This window comes from Leptinotarsa decemlineata, unplaced genomic scaffold (assembly GCF_025532065.1).
Source record: "Leptinotarsa decemlineata unplaced genomic scaffold, Ldec_3_MD MMD2_tig00000035_RagTag_RagTag, whole genome shotgun sequence".
Classification (NCBI taxonomy): domain Eukaryota; kingdom Metazoa; phylum Arthropoda; class Insecta; order Coleoptera; family Chrysomelidae; genus Leptinotarsa; species Leptinotarsa decemlineata.
The window spans coordinates 8763775-8783442 of NW_027412540.1; the positions used below are offsets into that span (position 1 = coordinate 8763775).

A 19668-nucleotide genomic window follows, 5' to 3' on the forward strand; every position below is an offset into this window, starting at 1 on the left:
ATGAGTGGGTTTTCGGTATACAGATGTTTCCCACTTAGTGTCGGTCCTCTTCACCAAAACGTCTAAGAATGGCAATTCGTTGTGGATTTCCTCCTCCATTGTGAAAGTGATGGAAGGTCTCACGCTGTTGATGTGTTTCAGGAAGGTGTCTAGTTCAGTCTTTCCATGGTTCCATATTATGAAGGTGTCGTCAACATATCTCAACCAGACTCTAGGTTTCTTGTGGGCTTCTTCAATGGCCAGAGTTTCAAACCACTCCATATATATGTTGGCTATGACTGGTGAAAGTGGCGATCCCATTGGCAGTCCCTCATCTTGTGTAAAGAATTCGTACTTCAGTTGGAAATAACAGTTTCGTACACAGCATCCTAGTAATTCCATAATTACTTCTATAGGTAGATTCGTTCTCTCTTTCAGGTTCCCGTCTTCGGATAGCTTTCTATGTATGATTTGGGGTGCTTCTTCGACCGGAACGTTGGTGTAAAGGCTTTCCACGTCGAAACTATTTAGTTGATTTTTCTGTGTAACCTCAATTGACCCTAGTAGTTCGACAAAATGCATTGAATTCTTCACAAAGGACGATGTTTTTCCTTGTAATGGTTGTATTGAGGGAAGTAAAAACCTAGACAAGTTTTGAGTAGCCGAATCTCTGGAGCTGATGATCGGTCTAAGCGGAACGTCCTTCTTGTGGATTTTGGGTAGACCATACAAGTAAGGGGGCTTACTGTGGTGCGGTGTTAGCCATGATCTTTCCTTGTCCGAAAAATAGACTTGTTGTTTTTTCAAAATCTGGTACAACTTTCTTTCGATTGATGCAGTAGGGTCCCGTACGATCTTTGTGTATCGTCCCTTCTGCAGAACCTCTTCGATCTTCTGTTCATAGGGAACGATATCCATTACCACAGTAGCGTTTCCTTTATCTGCAGGTAGGATCTTGCTGTTGTTGTCTCTACGTAGGCCATTCAGAGCTCTACGTTCTTCCTTGCTGATGTTAGATGTTGGAACTGGTTCTCGATCCAACTGCTCTCTAATTTTCCATCTGAACTCTTCTGCATCGGTCTGGTCAATAAGGGAACTAGTGGATTCCACTGCAGTAATTATCTCCAAAGTGGGCACAGATGTTGGTGTAATGGCAAAATTCAGGCCTTTCCCCAACAGGGTTTCCTCTATTCCCGTGAGCGGGCGGGAACTCATGTTGATGACGTTGGTGGCTTCATAGTTGTCCTGTTAATTGTCCTGTCAATTATCACCGTTGGAAGAGGTCAACTTTGCTGCAGGATGCCACAGAACGATTCGAAGAAATAAGAAGAGAGACATTGGAAGAGGATCATGGACCAATCTTTGCCAAGATTGAAAGCACGTGCTTGAAGATCCGCCAAGACATGGAGAATACCCACAACAGAAAATGGGGGAAGTTAGTAAGGAAACAATGCCCAAATACAGACCGAAAACAGCCTACGGCTACGGCCTACGTAGAGACAACAACATCAAGATCCAACCTGCAGATAAAGAAAACGCTACTGTGGTAATGGATATCGTTCTTTACGAACAGAAGATCGAAGAGGTTCTGCAGAAGGGACGATACACAAAGATCGTACGGGACCCTACTGCATCAATCGAAAGGAAGTTGTACCAGATTTTGAAAAAACACCAAGTCTATTTTTCGGACAAGGAAAGATCATGGCTAACACCGCACCACAGTAAGCCCCCTCACTTGTATGGTCTACCCAAAATCCACAAGAAGGACGTTCCGCTTAGACCGATCATCAGCTCCAGAGATTCGGCTACTCAAAACTTGTCTAGGTTTTTACTTCCCTCAATACAACCATTACAAGGAAAACATCGTCCTTTGTGAAGAATTCAATGCATTTTGTCGAACTACTAGGGTTAATTGAGGTTACACAGAAAAATCAACTAATTAGTTTCGACGTGGAAAGCCTTTACACCAACGTTCCGGTCGAAGAAGCACTCCAAATCATACAGAGAAAGCTATCAGAAGACGGGAACCTGAAAGAGAGAACGAATCTACCTATAGAAGTAATTATGGAATTACTAGGATGCTGTGTACGAAACTGTTATTTCCAACTGAAGGACGAATTCTTTACACAAGATGAGGGACTGCCAATGGGATCGCCACTTTCACCAGTCATAGCCAACATATATATGGAGTGGTTTGAAACTCTGGCCATTGAAGAAGCCCACAAGAAACCTAGAGTCTGGTTGAGATATGTTGACGACACCTTCATAATATGGAACCATGGAAAGACTGAACTAGACACCTTCCTGAAACACATCAACAGCGTGAGACCTTCCATCACTTTCACAATGGAGGAGGAAATCCACAACGAATTGCCATTCTTAGACGTTTTGGTGAAGAGGACCGACACTAAGTGAGAAACATCTGTATACCGAAAACCCACTCATACGGGACAGTATCTGAACCACGAATCCAACCACCATCAATCGACAAAAAAGGGAATCATCAAGACTCTATTAGACCGTGCTTTTGGGCTCTGTAATACAAAGGAAGGTCTCGAGAAGGAACTAGACATCATCAAAAATGATCTTCAGCGGAATGGATACTCCAAAGCGATGGTAGAAAAGACTTTGGCTAAAAGACAGCAGGAGCCTCGCAAGGAAGAGAAGCCGTCACAACCAGTGCTTGCACTTCCCTACATCAGAGGATTATCGGAGAGGATAGGAAGAATTGGTTCCAAGTACAACATCAGAACCTGTTTCAGATCCGGTAACACTATCCGTAGCAGCCTCACGAAAACCAGGCCCCCAAACGCAGACTGCGATTCCAAGAATTGCATTTACCGGATACCCTGTGAATGCGGAATATCCTATATTGGTGCAACTAAGAGACCATTGAATGTTCGCATTGCCGAGCACAAAAAGCACACACAGCGAGGAGAAACCAGCAAATCAGGAATAGCAGACCATGTTTGGACCCATCAACACAACATCGAGTGGTCCCAAGCTGAGATCTTGCGCAGAGAGGAACATTGGTTTAGGAGAAAATTTAAGGAAGCCGCATACATGTTGTCCAAAAACGTATTCAGCCAGGCCAGCGTAGAAATACGAAACATAAGGAAACCCATCATCAAACGAAAAATGGCCAACTTCCGCCAAAACGGTCATCTCTCACGGAATCAGTGAAGCGGAAAATAGAAAGCAGAGAAAGTGAAAGTATTTCAACGACCTATAAAATAGTCATCTCTCGGAGGAATCAGTCCAGTCATCACCCGAAGACGATTGTAGATACCAACAATCGAAACGTCGTGAACTAACGTGACTTGGAATCTCTACACTTTTTTTATTTTTATTATTTTCTTTTTTCATTCCTTTAATTTTTATTCATTCAATTATTATATTTTTACTTGTAGGTTATTTCACTATCATTTCATTTCAGGTTTATTGTTGCTTAATATAATTGTTATTTTCAGCTATTCTTTTCTTAATTTATTCTTTTTTACTTGTTTCAGGGATTTCAAATAATTTTATATAATAGACAATGGAAGTCCGAACTAGTGAAATTCAAGTTCATCTGTATTCTGCAAGATTCCCACATATTTTGGCTCGGCAAATTGTCGTCCGTGAATAGAAAACTAGTTTGATATCTCTTTTTCTGAATTTGACGGAGTTCTCTTGGACATATATTGGTTCCTTCGATTAAAAATGCCTGAAATCTTGTATTTGGAATTATATTTTTAGCAAAATTTGTATCGAATCAAACTTTCCTTTGAAGTTTCCTTGGTAATAATGGATGATATTGGATTAAGAACTGTAACATAAGATCATAATATTCTCAATAGATCTGGGGAAGTCACAGTGTAGATAATTCCAAGTCCACAAATCCCATACAAAATTATTATTTTTTTATAAAAATACGAAAACTATGTCACTGTTACTCTACATGCGTTCTACTCGCCAAGTTGAAATCATCAGGATCTATAAGCTATTGATTATCTACAAAATTACCTGCTCATATCAATTACTCAGTCTGGGAATAAATAAAAAAATATATCTCCTGATGACAGACCATGCGTCGTGTAACAACGATATATATACCGGGTGTCAACGAATCTATTAGACAAGTCATAATTTCTAGACTATTAAGAGAATTGAAATGAGATTTGGTATAGTTGAATGGTATGTGGAGAGGAATGTTTTCACATATTTTTCACTTTCTGGTCACTTCTGGTTTCAGCGGAAATGGCTCCGGTTCTGAATTTTTAAATCGAACACCCTGTATATTGTAACATTTTTGGATTTCTGAGACAATTCTGGATCAGAAACTGACATTTCCGGAAGTTTTCCAGCCGACTTGATTTTTTCAGAGTCACTTTTAAAATTGCATCTAGGTGGCCATGATCGGACGTAAACTAATCTATGGACCTCAGGTGATATCAGAAAATTGCAATAGCGGAGTTTTAGTGACTAGTGTGTTGAATATGAATGAGACAAGTTTACAAAATAACATTTTCGTGTCTAACTATTATTTTTCAAATGGCGACCATTTTTTGACAAGCAATTTCCGAAAAAAGGATTTTTTGACGAATCTAACGTTACTAATTTATTTGCGATTGGATCAACAAATTTAACAAATTTAACTAATAATTTCAGCGATGCACTTAGATTTTTTGCAATATCCTAAGTTCTTGAAAATTCCACTATAGTAAATTTTCAAAGTGCATCCCTCCTTGTTCAAGACACATTTCAGCTCGTTCAATTGTTTCTCTCAACACGTTTTGTAACATTTGAGGCGATATACTTCTAAATGCCTGTTGAATCCTTTCTTCTAAGATTTCGAGAGTGGCTGGGGCTGTTGCATAGTAGACCCTTTCTTTTACATATCCCCAAATGAAGAAATCTAACACATTCAGATCCGGTGAGCGGGCAGGCCACCCCGTACTGGACCGTTGGTTGCAATAACTCCATTATTAAAATGCTCTATTAAAAAATCAAGTACGTCTCTGCTATTATGGGGTGGTGCTCCATCTTGCTGGAAGTAAATTTGCCGTAAAACTTCTAAAGGCATATCAATGAGATGATCCTCGATTTCATTTTGAAGAAAACCCAAATATCTAACCCCTGCTAACAGACCTTGAAACAATATTGGACCAATTATTCTGTTTCCAACGATACCAGCCCAGACATTGACGCAAAACCTTTCTTGAAAATTGCCCTCTCTCATTGCATGTTGATTTTGTTGGGCCCAGTACTGACAATTCTGCTTATTAAACATGCCATTATTTGTAAACCGCGATTCGTCGGAAAATAGAATGAAGTTGATAAAATTTGGGTTAACTCTATGATTTTGAAGCAACCAATCACAAAATACTACTCTTCTATTGCCGTCGTCAGCATACAAATATTGATGTAACTGATATTTAAATGCTCGATATCCGTGCTTTTTTCAGTATTTTTCTTGCTGATTCGTGCAAGAACGTTAATCTCAGTCTCCCCATTTATGACAAACCTCTGTTCTGCGTCTCGATTTCCCTCTTGCCGAAAACTACTCTCAACATAGGGAAAATACTGATGAGATGGGTGTTGCCGATTGGGATATCTCTGAGCATACAACTCAGCAGCTTTCCTTGAATTTCTGTGGCATTCTCCAAACAATAACAACATATCCACTTTTTCACTTTGAGTATACATTATTTCGACGAAAAATTAAACTAAAATTAACGAAAATCAAGAGAAACTTCTACTTTCTGCTCATAAAGCTTAGGTCACTGTCATAACCTAGGTGAGCGTTTTGTTCTCCAAAGTGGACTTGATGGAAATAACCGCAAAATATTATGCATCATTCCTATCCATGGCACCCTTGACAAAAGTAAATGAATTTGTATCGAGTATTTTCCTCAGTAATATTTAATTTATGTTTTTATTTGTAATCCAATCGCAAATAAATTAGTATCGTTAGATTTGTCAAAAAATCCTTTTTTCGGAAATTGCTTGTCAAAAAATGGTCGCCATTTGAAAAATAATAGTTAGACACGAAAATGTTATTTTGTTAACTTGTCTCATTCATATTCAATACACTAGTCACTAAAACTCCGCTATTGCAATTTTCTGATATCACCTGAGGTCCATAGATTAGTTTACGTCCGATCATGGCCACCTAGATGCAATTTTAAAAGTGACTCTGAAAAAATCAAATAGGCTGAAAAACTTCCGGAAATGTCAGTTTCTGATCCAGAATTGTCTCAGAAATCCAAAAATGTTACAATATACAGGGTGTTCCATTTAAAAATTCAGAACCGGAGCCATTTCCGCTGAAACCGGAAGTGACCGGAAAGTGAAAAATATGTGAAAACTCTCCTCTCCACATACCATTTATCTGTACCAAATCTCGTTTTGATACACCTAATAGTCTAGAAGTTATGACTTGTCTAATAGATTCGTTGACACCCGGTATATATATATATATATATATATATATATATATATATATATATATATATATATATATATATATATATATATATATATATATATATGCATTCAGTTTTCATTAAGAGTGGATTTGATGTATTTAAATCTCTATCCCAACTCTTACTGATACATAAGATCATTTTCACGATTTTTCATACTTTTTGAAAAATAGTTTTTGAATTCTTTTGTTTTACCTCAATTATTTTGCATGCTGTTTCCTGTACCAATAAATCCAAATAAAGTATTCATGAATCGTTTTTTTGTACAATGGTTGTTATAATAATGAGAAAGTATCGATTGTTTTTCTCTCCGAATGTATAAGTAACAAAACTTAATAATCCAGTTGGTATTCCACTAATATACACGAATAGGTAGAATATTATTTACACAGCTACAGCCAGAAATTCTAAAAACTTACTGGAAATAACCCATATAGAGGGCGCTCAAAGCAGTGACTTTCGGTATTCCACAAATATTGGTGTGTATAGCAACATGCATGAAGGGTCTTAGTGGCATCTTACACATTGAAACTACGAAGTAGGTATAGACAGACTCGTCATCAGCTGAACTATGCGAAAATCAACGAAAAAATTGTGGTATGAGCGTGCAAGTATACCACAATTGCGAAGTCTGCCACAAATACTGTTTTTTATATACACAGTGTTCCACTAATATATGTAAACGTACACACAAAGCATTAACGTTTCGAAAACCTGGGAGAGTCCTAATTTTTTTTATCGTGGATTTTAACGCATATAACGAATAATGATAGTAACGAATCGCATAAGAACTGACGGTATCATATGTTTGTTTGTTTCTGTATCGTGCATTTGTTCTGATTTGGCAGTAGAATAAAGGTTTTTTATTAATTTTTTGCAATACGAATAATTTGCTTTTAGTAGGAAGATGAATCAACGCTTCCGACATTTGTTTCATAAACCTACTTTCACAATATGCAAGCAACATTATTTCTGAAGTTATTTCCTATGTCCGAATATGTTACTTCATTTTCTTTCTTTCAAATAGTCGTTACTTTCAGTTTTTCATTCTGCCGTAGATGGAAACACTCCTTTCGAATTTTAATGGTTTAACCATTCGATAAATTCATCTAGTATTATGACAGGACAAAATGAAAAACATGAGCGAGAGTAGTGCACTAGACTGTAATTAATTTGGAACTGATAAGTTTCATGTGGTGACAAGCCAAATAATCCACCATAAAATCAGAATATTATTTATATACAGATTCATTTATACATTTCAATCTAATCATCAATAGATGGAAAATAATAAAGAATTGTATTGTAGAATGTGAGAGAAATTGAATCGAGAATCGAGAGCAACAGATTCCTGAAAGAACGTTACCTGCAAGTGACCGTTGAAGGATATCTCCCGAATACTTTTACCATCAACTCTGGTGTTCCCCAGGGATGCATATTGTCACCAATTTTTTTTATTATATATCAACGACTTATTAGAAAAAACCAAGAATCCAATGTATTGTTTTGCTGAAGACAACACACTTGTCTCGTCATTCCACTTGGATACCAAGATATCGGCTGTGTATGCGCATCTTCACTGGCAGCGGGAGTTTACATATATAAATGAGGATCTAGAAGTTATTTTGAATTGGGGTGAAGGTAATGATTCCATCCAGAAAAGAGCCATCCACCTGATTGGAGACGCGAACATCACTGCAACCTTGATAGCCTGTAACATCGAAGAAAGGTTGGAGATTTGTCTCTCCTTTATAGATTCACGGGAAGTGTTCACGTGACTTGGCACATTTGATTCAACTAAAAGGGCTACATATCAGAAATACGCGGCGGACTGTGACAGCTCATCGTTTTGAGGTTCAACTCACTACACCTCGAACTTCACTGTTCAAGAACTCTTCCATTTGGAGAATTGCGTTTATGTGGAATAAATTTCCTGAGAACGTTTTTCTAAATATATTTAATCTCCAGCTTGTGTTTTGTCCTTAACCAGGGGTAATTAGATGTGTGAACTTGTGAAGTTCCTTTCGAAATACGAGTACAAGAAAATATTTCTTCTTCTGGGAGCATACTCGTATATATGGGTTGAGGTATATTGAGCTAACAGTGAACCATAAAATTCAGAATATATATATATATATATATATATATATATATATATATATATATATATATATATATATATATATATATATATATATATATATATATATATATATATATATTTCGTTCTTTTACAAGTAGTGGTGAATCAATTCAGCTTTTCCCTTGAAAATTAGTCATCTTGTTGCTCATCTATTATCGTAATTGAATTACCATGAATGAATCATATCAATCAGAATCCATTACTCCATTATATAAATCAACCTACAGACTCATCATAAATTAGCCCGTTGGTTGTAATTTTAATAGTTGATGGACCCATCAGCCAATCAATCAAGAGAATATTGACAGCTTCATCTCTAACACTGCCGGGCTTTTCCTCTCGAATTACAAAAATATATTAAAAAGCAATCAGGATTCGCCTGCTGCTGTTCATGCTGAAACTTCTTACATCTTAACGTACATAATATTGCAAATAGGAAATCCGTCAAAAAACTTCCGGTCGTAATTCAGTTTCCGGTCCACATCAACATCATCGATCATTTGCAACCATATTCTGGTTGAAAAATTTGATAAAGATTCTGTAGATTGTATCAGATTAGCATATACAGTGTGTCCACTGGGTCTCCTAAACACCAAGTGTTGGTTGAATTGTATTGAAGTTTTCAAATTTAATAACAAATGGAATTCCATCACGAAATCAAAATGGATTCTGTTATCCGCTTTTTTATGTTGTCACCTATGAGAAAATATATTTTGAATATTTCATTTCAAGGGATCCATATTCTACTGCAGAGAATCGCACGTTCAATCTTGAAAGTTGACGTTTTGTTGGCAGATCTTTATCTCTATCTTTATCTTCAGAAGCGACCTGGTTCTACAAAATTGGCTTTGTTGAAACTTTCATACGTTTCTATGGCTCAATTACTCTATCGGTTTATATAAGTAATTTATATTTGAAAACTACTTACCTATTTACCTATTTTTGTTTGTCAGAGGAGTGGAAACCTTCAGAATACTACGGTCGTTCAGTAGTGGTGTATATTTACCTCCTCTCTTTGAGCTCCAAGTACTGAAACTGCTTTCGCATTACTTCAGTACTTGGGCTGCTGTCTCACTCTTGTCCACTTCTACTTCACGTGTCTCTACGTGTCCACTTCTACTTCAAGAATGAAACTATTCACTTTTGTAGCATATATAATTTTTTATCGCCTATGCTCCATTTCTTTGGTTCCGATGATAGATCGAAATGTGTTAGAGACATATTTCCAAGATTTTTCTCCACCCAGAAGACTGCATCATGTTCTCTGTACGAAAAATTCTTTCCGTTTTGCGTTAAAATACAGTCCTTTCTTCTGGCCATCTTGTGCAAGTACCGAGTGTATGCTCTACGTTGTCTTCTGCTTGACAATCTGAACGATTTGGGGATTCAACTCTCCTGGAATCGTAAATGTATTTGCGGAAACAACCATGTCCTGAATCTGCCTGGGAAAAAAAATAGTCCACTTCACCAAAATCTATTAAACGAGACCTGTATATTTATATATCTTCCATGAATTACTCCTTCCCATTTTTGTTGCCAGCTGTGTATTGTGTTTACTCTTTGATCTTGGTAAACCTGAATATCGATCTTTTCTCTCGTTAGCCTGCAGTTCTATTGAAGAAATTGCCTCTATGACACCGGCCCCCCTCTGCGGATATTGTTCGGTAAGCGCTGTATCCTTATCGCCAGTTTTCTCTGCATTTGTGTGATTTTAAAAAAAAGCCTTCTGTTAGTGAGGGCTGTGTACCAGCAAGGTGGAGCGTGCAGCACCTGAGAGTGCACCATTACGGAGATGACTTTTGAGTGTTTCGATAATACCTATTAGACTCTCTCTCTACTCCATCTCTCAGTTTGTTTGAAATCAACTGCCACGATGCAATAGATATTGAAGGCATTCTTGTGTCCAGTGTTATCGCGACGCAGAGAAGTCCCTAGGTCATGGCTTTCCTTGCACTTTATTTACTGGGTCCGTGGTTTGTCTTTGTTTTCGGAAACCATATTGATTCGCTGAGAGTCCCCAGGTTCGCTCGTTGATGCGCTCTAAATGAAGAAGGATTTTCAATTGGTTTTACATACTTTCTTATCAGAGCAAGCCTAGTTTTTCTCTTTTCTACCGTAAAATTTGCATGTTCTGCTAGATTGTTGTAGATTGTAAGCGAGTTGTAGACGCATGTTTTCCAGCGACTAACGTCCTCATTATTTCTAATGGTATTCTTCCTGGGCCAGGAGATTTATTGTTCTTCAGTTTTCTGCCGCCAGCAGAGATGAGTAAATATGTTTTTATACATTCAAATGATGAGAGGCTATCTGAAATGATTACTTCTCCCTACGAATATTGAATTTCATTCCATCTCCTACTATTGAATTTCTACACCAAATATCCTCAATGGAAAGTGAAACATGATAAACAATAAGCAATGTTATAAATGACAGTGTATTTTTCTTTATTCTCAAAGTAAATCCAAGTTTACTGGCGACACTGATTTTCAACTCGCTTATTTGCAGTAATTTGCCTTTTCATTCATTGTTTGTCAACAAACAGTGAATGAACGGAACAGTTAACAAACACTTGAGTTTCAATGAAAACAAGGATTGGATATTTCTTATGTGAGTGTATAGGAAGCAATTCACTATACCGAAAATTCAAGAACTAGGAATCTGGCCTTTTCAATCGTATTGTGTAGTTATTGATTCAGATTTCGAAAGTGAATATCCAAAGTAGGTCCGATGATGAGCTGAAAAAGAGTATTTCTACCCGAAACTAACAGATCTACTTTACTTTCACATGAATGAATGAGATCCTTCACGAATGAATAGTGCACAAGTTGAGTAAGAAAAAGTAACTATTATGTAATCCAATGTGCAAAAAAAGGAAATGATTGTTTCAGTTATACTTTTACTTCAAGTTTGTGTCTGAAAGAAATATAATCTATACATTTTTCTCAAGATATTTCCATTGATATTTTTTCAATTTTCTCTATAGAATTTCCTATTACTTCTATAGAGAAGTCGAAAGCTGAACAGGTTTTTATATTTTTCATTTTGAAAATTTTTGTTTGAAGGTGATTGACAATGTTTCATGATGAATTTTATTAGTTCGGACTTCCATTGTATGATATTATATAAAATGATTCGAAATCCATCAAAAAATAATAAAAAAGAAGAATTAAAAATGAATAGCTGAAAAAAACAATTATATTCAGCAAAAAAACCTGAAATAGAATGATAGTGAAAGTAAAAATAGAACAATTGAACAAAGAATACAAATCAAAAATTAAAAATGAAAAGTTAAGAGATTCCAAGCCAAGTTACTTCAAGGCGTTTCGATTGTTAATATCTACAATCGTGTTCGGGTGATGACTGAAACTTTTCGTTAATTGAGAATTCAAAATGTATTTTTCCCAAAAATATAATCACTCTATATTTGAACTCGAACCAAATGAAGGAAAAAGAAGTTACAGCATTAAAACATTTCCGATGAACGGTCATTAATCAGTTTGACTTTTTTCGGTCTTATCGAACTTCCCCCTATTCTGATGACAATGAATCAGCTGTATTGAATGAGCCAAATTTGAAGCGCCATTTGAAGTGTATCGTCCTACATTTTTTGTTCTTCCCGGAATATTCAAGTCGATGGCTTTTGAGTAAAAGCAACCCGGCATATTCGATCATTATGGTGGTTTCATGGAAATGCTCGTATCCTTTAATTTCATTTCAAAATTAAAATTCAGACCTTCTTGAGACTTCAAATATGTTGGAATATGTGAGGATTAACGGATATATTTACTAAAATAACAGGGGCAGAACGCTATTATTAGAGAAGACATTGATGAAATAATCATGAAAATAAAAAAAAGGAAAGAGCAATGTATTTCTAACAGGAGTACCCAGTTCAAGAAATGCTATTATTACAGAGTATATATGAAATAAATATTAAAAATATTGGAATATAGAAATATATAGAAGTAAATGTTGAGACAAAGTATTTATAAAATATTCATATACGTAGAGTTTTCAAAGAGGAATGAAAAATAAGTATAATATGCTTACACAAAAAGTTACAAAGCATGCAATGTAGCAGTACTGACACAAAGATTATAGTATTACTGAAGTGATTGTTGATACATGATACCAAGGCGTTCAGAGAGTCGAAATGGTGATTCAATGGTGATCGCAGCATAACATTTGTGCGTGATGCTTCGCAATAGAACTTCGGTTGGCCACGCTTGGCTGAATCACCCAGTTTGTAAGGAGATAATTTGTAGAGATAGTATTTGTCGATATGACTGCGGAAAGAATTGAGCAATTTAAAAATTGTTTTCCCTGATAGCAATGGATCGAGGGAATCTTGTTGACTCACCTTGTATATATACCCACCAGTATGAAGTAGCTGCATTCAATAGTATGCTTCACAAACTATCGAATATTACACTGATGGAGAGTGATTTCCAGAGAGAGCCGAGTTTCATCAAACAAATCGCGATCAACAACTGGTATAAGGTAGATATTATCGACTCCATTCTTTCCAAAAAAACAATAAAAGTAAGCCATGCACCAGGTCTATCCAAATTCAAGATAAGATAACGTCAGCTATAGGACATTATCATATTTGGGTGAACCCACCAATAATAATAAGTAAATTCATTAAAAACAATAAAGACAAAACTTTGGTGTCGGATAGATCAGAAGTATATATGCTGACTTGTGGCTCTTGCCCAAAACTGTATATTGGCTAAACAGGGAGAACATTTTTCCAAAGAATCAAAGACCATATAAGTTTTGTAAATGGAAAGACCAATTCCATATTTGCAAACCACCTTTCAGCAGAAGGACATGAGTTACATCATGAATACGACGTGTCACATTCAGAAGAGATAAGTTTGAAACTCAATCCTTTAGAATATTCAGAAATCGATAGATTCAAGAATTTGGGAAATTTACTGAATGATCAATTGAAATTGAATAACTTTCCGTTACTTAATATTTTTTCGAATGTGGAAACTGGTATATAAGCTCAGGTAATATAATTCATTACAAACTCAAGTACACATGAAACATTAAATGACCAGATAAAACTCAGGTACATGAAATTTGGGTACTTCAAATTGTAAAATATTTAGCATTGAATTATAGTTATAGTTGTAATAAATGTCTTTATTTCCACATTCCACGTACACTGAAGCACAATTATACGTTAGGTTGGGTCCAAAGTGAGTGGGTCTATTCGACCCTCCACCGCAACCCGCAAGTGTTTATTGTGGCTCACACCTATTCACACTCGACCAAATAAACCCAGTTACTTAACGAAGCCGATTAGTTTTTATGGTGAGTGGTCTTTCTGGTCAGATGGTAAGAGTATGGAACTGCCAAACTCTAAAAACTTGATTCGATCCCCTGCGGGGCAGGCACAAAGTGTGTGCTCTGCTGATTCATCATTTTATAGACAGAGGCGACATACACTGTCTTCCGACAGTCCAAGTCTCTGCATATGATGATTCAAATGACAGTGACCTGTAGGAAGGCCTGTTAGACATCGTAGTTCATCCTTAGTGTAGTCCAAGAACTGTTTGGTATCAAGCTTCGAAGGGTGAATGAACGCCTTGGAGTGAGCCAATACTGGAAGATTCAGCCAGAAGTCCATAAATCTTCTTGCCATCCAGGTGTTAAATATTTGTTTTATGATGCACTGTTTGGAACCTTTGGTGTAGTAATGAATATTAGTGGAGTTTTTTCTCAACACCAAATCGTTATTTTTAACACCTCGACACGTGTTTCGATCACCAAGTGATCATCTTCAAAGAGGAAGAATAAAACTAGAAACTAATGCGAGCTTACCTATTTATGCTATATAGGTATTCCGTACAGGTAAACCATCCAGGCGTACCACCCTTACAGGTATACCAACCTAAATTAATTTTAAAATTTTGCCTTATATATTATTTTACAATATTTATATACCATTTTCAGCTATATAAAAATTAATTTCACAATATTGCCTATCCAAATTTATTTTTGCAATATGTCCTTATGTAGTGATCAGTAAGCCCAACAACATTATTTTATTTTAACAAGCTATATAGTATGCTCTTTGGAATAGGTCCGTCATCGTTATTCATAATATTATCGTGTTTACTTATTTCTACACTCTCATAGGCATCTAGTTGCCTGTTGTTGTTAACTTGTCTAACTAATCTTAATGAACTGAAGTCTATGGAATGGTTTTGTTGCAAAATATTGTCGCAACTCAGTTCTCGCTTGGCTATTAACGAGAGGATTTTTATTTGCTGTTTTCACCCATTCATTCATTCATCCAAAATAATGAAAGAACTCATTTAAAACTTAATTAAATATTTATTGCAACAGAAACGAAAAATATATTTTCGATTAACTCACACTCAAAATGTTAAAAAAAATAATACATTAAAATAATCAAAAAAACTTACATTATACTGCCACCCAGCAGGATTGAAGAAAAGGAGATGTGCTGCATTTCTGATGACCCAATCGAAACGTAAATGAATACTGTCTGTTGACTGTTAACTGTTAACTCTTCATGATCTTGACCTCCCTCAATATTTATAAAGAATTATACGCTGACATTGCGACTTTGATCCGGTCACTGTACTGAGGTAAAATGCACAGCATGCAATCTGTGCCAAGTTTGCATATTTGGAGATTGTTTTATATTCCATATCCTGTGATCGGATCAATTTCGATGTCTATGAACTTGAAATATTAAAATATGGAATTCTCAATACTGAGTGTTCTTGTGTTAAAATATTGAAGTGAGGTTGGAATATCTTTCAATTCATATATGTAATTAAATGAATCTGAATTATTTCATGATTATTTTCCATATTTGACACATCTCCCCTCCACGTTAAAGCTGGCCTCCAGCTTTCTGGGTGGTAATGAAAAACAAAAAAAACAAATTGAAATTCAAATGAAAACTCACAATTCAATAAAAATATTTTGAATAATATAAAAACAATGGGTTTAAAATATGATTATAAACATCAATTACAAACTACATGTCCTATAAAAGTTAGAAAAAACTATATTGTCCAATTGATTCTGCAACTATGAGTTCCCACACTAATATTGTCATAGTCCGGCACTGAACTTTATCTGTCTTTGTGTCACTCCACCAATCTGTCCGCACATCGTTCCGTGTCTTGGTTCTGATACTGTTTTGGTTGACGGCTGCTCGGCTACCACAACTCAACTGGATGGAAACATTGGCAACGCAGTAGTTGGTTGAATTGGACTGGACTATAATTACGTATTACGTTGTGCTTTGCGTTTTCTCGTATTACCAGAACATGTTTTTCTGGTTTCTGTGAAGTGTATCTGTCATTCTGTTCCATGCCTATTCTCTCAATTGTGTATAAAGAAGAAGATTTACGATTTGACATGACATATGACATACATATAATTTGATGAATATGTGAATATTTAGCGCCATTTTTCGTTCACTGAAGTGATTTTGATTTTACACTTTGAAATATATTTATATCTGTGTGTTCATCGTGTAATAGTGTGATCAAGTTTTTAGCTGCCCAGGAATATAGAAATTACCCCTTCGAGAGCTTTTGGGAAACTTCAAACATCATCGTCTGTGGTTCTGTTGTGTCAGCATTTATGAAACTAGCGTCGTTCTCATAAATTATTAGTGAAATATTTTCTGTAGGCTGCTTGGGATTTGGATTATCCTGGTACTCAACGGTATGACGGTGATTCTGGATTGTTTTGAGTATTACAATTCTATTCACATATTATGTCTGTGGATGATGTCTGCCCACACAGGAACTGTTTATCAGCTACTCAGAACAACTGGTAACGCAACAACGTAAGTATTTGTTTCTGGTTGAATATGGCACTAGTGACTGCGATATTCCTATAGTCCATTCATTTGAGCCATGATGATTCAACTTCATGTTTCCCTAGGTCATCGTGCTGTCTATGGTACGATCTGCTGAATGTCCTGGAGTGGAAAACCGTAACAGTGGTGATGGAGTAGTGGAGTAGTGACTGCCTCGAAGTGCCTTGGGGTGTGGTGTTGCCTCGATTGCATGAAACAAGAGAGAAATTCGGCAGTAAGTTCTTTCATGATATATTTTTATTCTTATAGCTAGGTTATGTTACTATTAAATTCGATAATAAAAAAAAAATCAACAAAAATCACTGCATTCTATAGTTAACAATCATTTGACAGTTTAATCTAATTCGTTAGAGTACATATAATATACATTTAAGTTAATTTGACAATAACTTGCAGATACCTTACAAACTTTCTTTTTCAACTTTGAAGCATACTTTTTGATTTATGCTTGAGCATACTTTCAAAATTCATTGGTTCTTTATGACACACCCATTTTAACATTAATTTCTTTTGTACAATTTTTCACTGATTCCTCACAGTATTTGTCACCTGTCTATTCAATTGTCACCTCATGTGATATACATTTCACTGAATAATAGGAAATTGAAAATAGCAATAGCAATTTATTTTCTTTTCAATGAAAATAAACAGCTATTGGAAATATTTATCGAAAACAACTACTTTCCTGGCTAGTACCAACGACGAATATTGAATTATATCTGATAAATATATATTAGAAACCACATGTAAATTGCATCTCTCAGATTTTGCATATATTATTATTATTCTCTTTATACTCTTCCACCTTTCTTTTCTTTACCATGACGTAGTAACTTTCTACATCTTGAAACATCATATTTGTCTCTTCTTAAAACAACTTTCTGTGTCGTACTTTCTACAACATCGTACCTGTCTTTCCTCCGAAGACCTCATGTATGCGCATTTCATTTCATGCCTCATACAAAATTCATATTATAATCATCATTATTTCTCATAAACACCTAGCACATTTTACACACCTTCAAAAATGAAAAATTTCATGCAGTTTTGGGAGCGTCCTCCACAGTCTGCCTTTTCATCTCGTGTGTATAGTCTACCTATATAAATGATTCTTCTTCAATACATAATTATCAATTCTCACCTTTTCAATATATCTATACGCTTCTTTTATTTCTCATAATATTACAAACTTCACTGTTTGTAGATCATCAGTCTGAGATGCTATTTTCTATTACTTTCCATACAAAATAAAAAAATAAAACTATGTGGTGACATTGAATTGTTTGTACTTCTTCTGACCAGGGGTGTGTCAATAATGCATTCATTATTATTATGTTTCTTTTCTTATATAATTACTGCTTATTTTTCCTTAATTAATTGTGTGTAAAATTTTATTTGAAAAATCTAATTGCAACTGAAAAAATTTTTCCTATCTGCATTTTTATTTAATTACTATTCTCTAATGTTTATATCTTAACTATTCTGGATTCTTATATGTTTAAAGTTGAATATTTTAATTTGAGTCAGAATACTCATTCATAAAACAGTTCACAGTTCTGGAATTTTTGCGTATAATAGATACCTAACTAGATAAATTAATTGTTGTTTAATATTATATGTACTCTGGACATGCCCTACCGAGCATAATTTAACAAATTTAATTTTGTTATAGGGGAGGCACTTAAGATTATGCAACGAATAGTGAACAATAGTATTTGAGGAAAAAACTTTTTGTGAAAGAGAGGTAAGTATGCTTGAAGTGTAACACTGACATGTAAAACATGTTTCAATAAAATTTTTGAAGACCATCTTCTTTTATTGCTTCTTGATATCAGTCTCGCAATAACTATTTATAGCAAATGAATTGTTACTCTTCAAACTCAAAGAAAAAAAAAGTTTGAATATTTGCTGGTTATATTAAAATGAAACTATTTCCAGAATTTACTAAAAATAGTAAATCTGAGGGATTTTTTGAATATTTTACGTTCCGCTGTATCGAAAACAACATTACAAACCAATCGACAAGGGTTCATATTTATACTGTATGTCAAAAATGAGTATTTTTTCATGTTGGCGATCATGATGGCGTTCCTTATCTCAACAGTTTTCAAAAAGTTAATAAAACTCAAAAATGGACCTTTTTCTTGTGTCAATATTATCATTGATTAAATTAAATGTATTAATATCTTAATGAGCTGACGTTGATGACTACTATAATTTTTTTTCGAGTAATTACCAATAAATTATTAAAGGATGATTGGGAACAAGGAATATCTTATGAATCCAACTGATTGATACTATGATACACATTCCCAAGATGAAACAGATATTGGTAGGTGTACCATTTATTTTTCAAAAAGTCAGATACGTATGCAAAATTTCGAAATCATGTAATGGGTAATCGTACGGAGCTGGATGAACAGATATTCCATACGTTTAGCCAATTCAACTGTACAGTTCCAAGCTGATGAAACAGATATTGGAAAATGTACCGTTCATACTTTCGAAATTTACAGACGATAAATGAAAATTTTTTCAAATTATTCCATTGGCTGAATGAAGCTGAAAGAAGCTGAAAGAAGCTGAATGAACAGATATTCTTTATGATTGCTCAACTTCAGTAATACTTTTCTTTCTAAGCTGGTGAACAGTTATTAGAAAGTGTATTACTCATAATTTGAGGAGAAGGGAAACATGGAAAGTTGACTGAAATGATAGGTTATATTTGGATTAAAAAAAAAATTGAAGCACAAGAACCAACATATTCAAAACTAATTATCAAACTATCAAAAAAAAACATTTAATTGAGGTATATTAAAAAGAAGGAAAAACTGTTATTTTACTGGATGAAACAGCTATTAAATTCTCTCATTATTGGAAAACAAAAGAAAAATACACTTTTCTGCTAATTATCACAACATATTTTCAAAACTTGAACAATTCAACTTTTTGTATCAGAAAATTAGGCCCATTATGAAGAATGAAGCCCCGAGAAGGAGAGAGGCGCCTCCACCACGTGTCGCAACTCAGTTCTCGCTTGGCTATTAACGAGAGGATTTTTATTTGCTGTTTTCACCCATTCATTCATTCATCCAAAATAATGAAAGAACTCATTTAAAACTTAATTAAATATTTATTGCAACAGAAACGAAAAATATATTTTCGATTAACTCACACTCAAAATGTTAATAAAAATA

The 19668-nt window shown here is 35.1% G+C and overlaps 1 protein-coding gene and 1 long non-coding RNA gene across 12 annotated transcripts in view; both read left to right on the forward strand.

Annotated features, from left to right (window-relative positions):
* nrm (neuromusculin) overlaps positions 1-19668 on the forward strand; it is a 1033009-nt gene that overhangs the window by 75622 nt on the left and 937719 nt on the right. The gene's annotated exons all lie outside the window — the stretch shown is intronic.
* Positions 16011-18297, forward strand: LOC141480995 (uncharacterized). Its single transcript, XR_012464689.1, has 3 exons — positions 16011-16438; positions 16537-16685; positions 18144-18297. It is a non-coding gene; the product is annotated as an uncharacterized lncRNA (long non-coding RNA).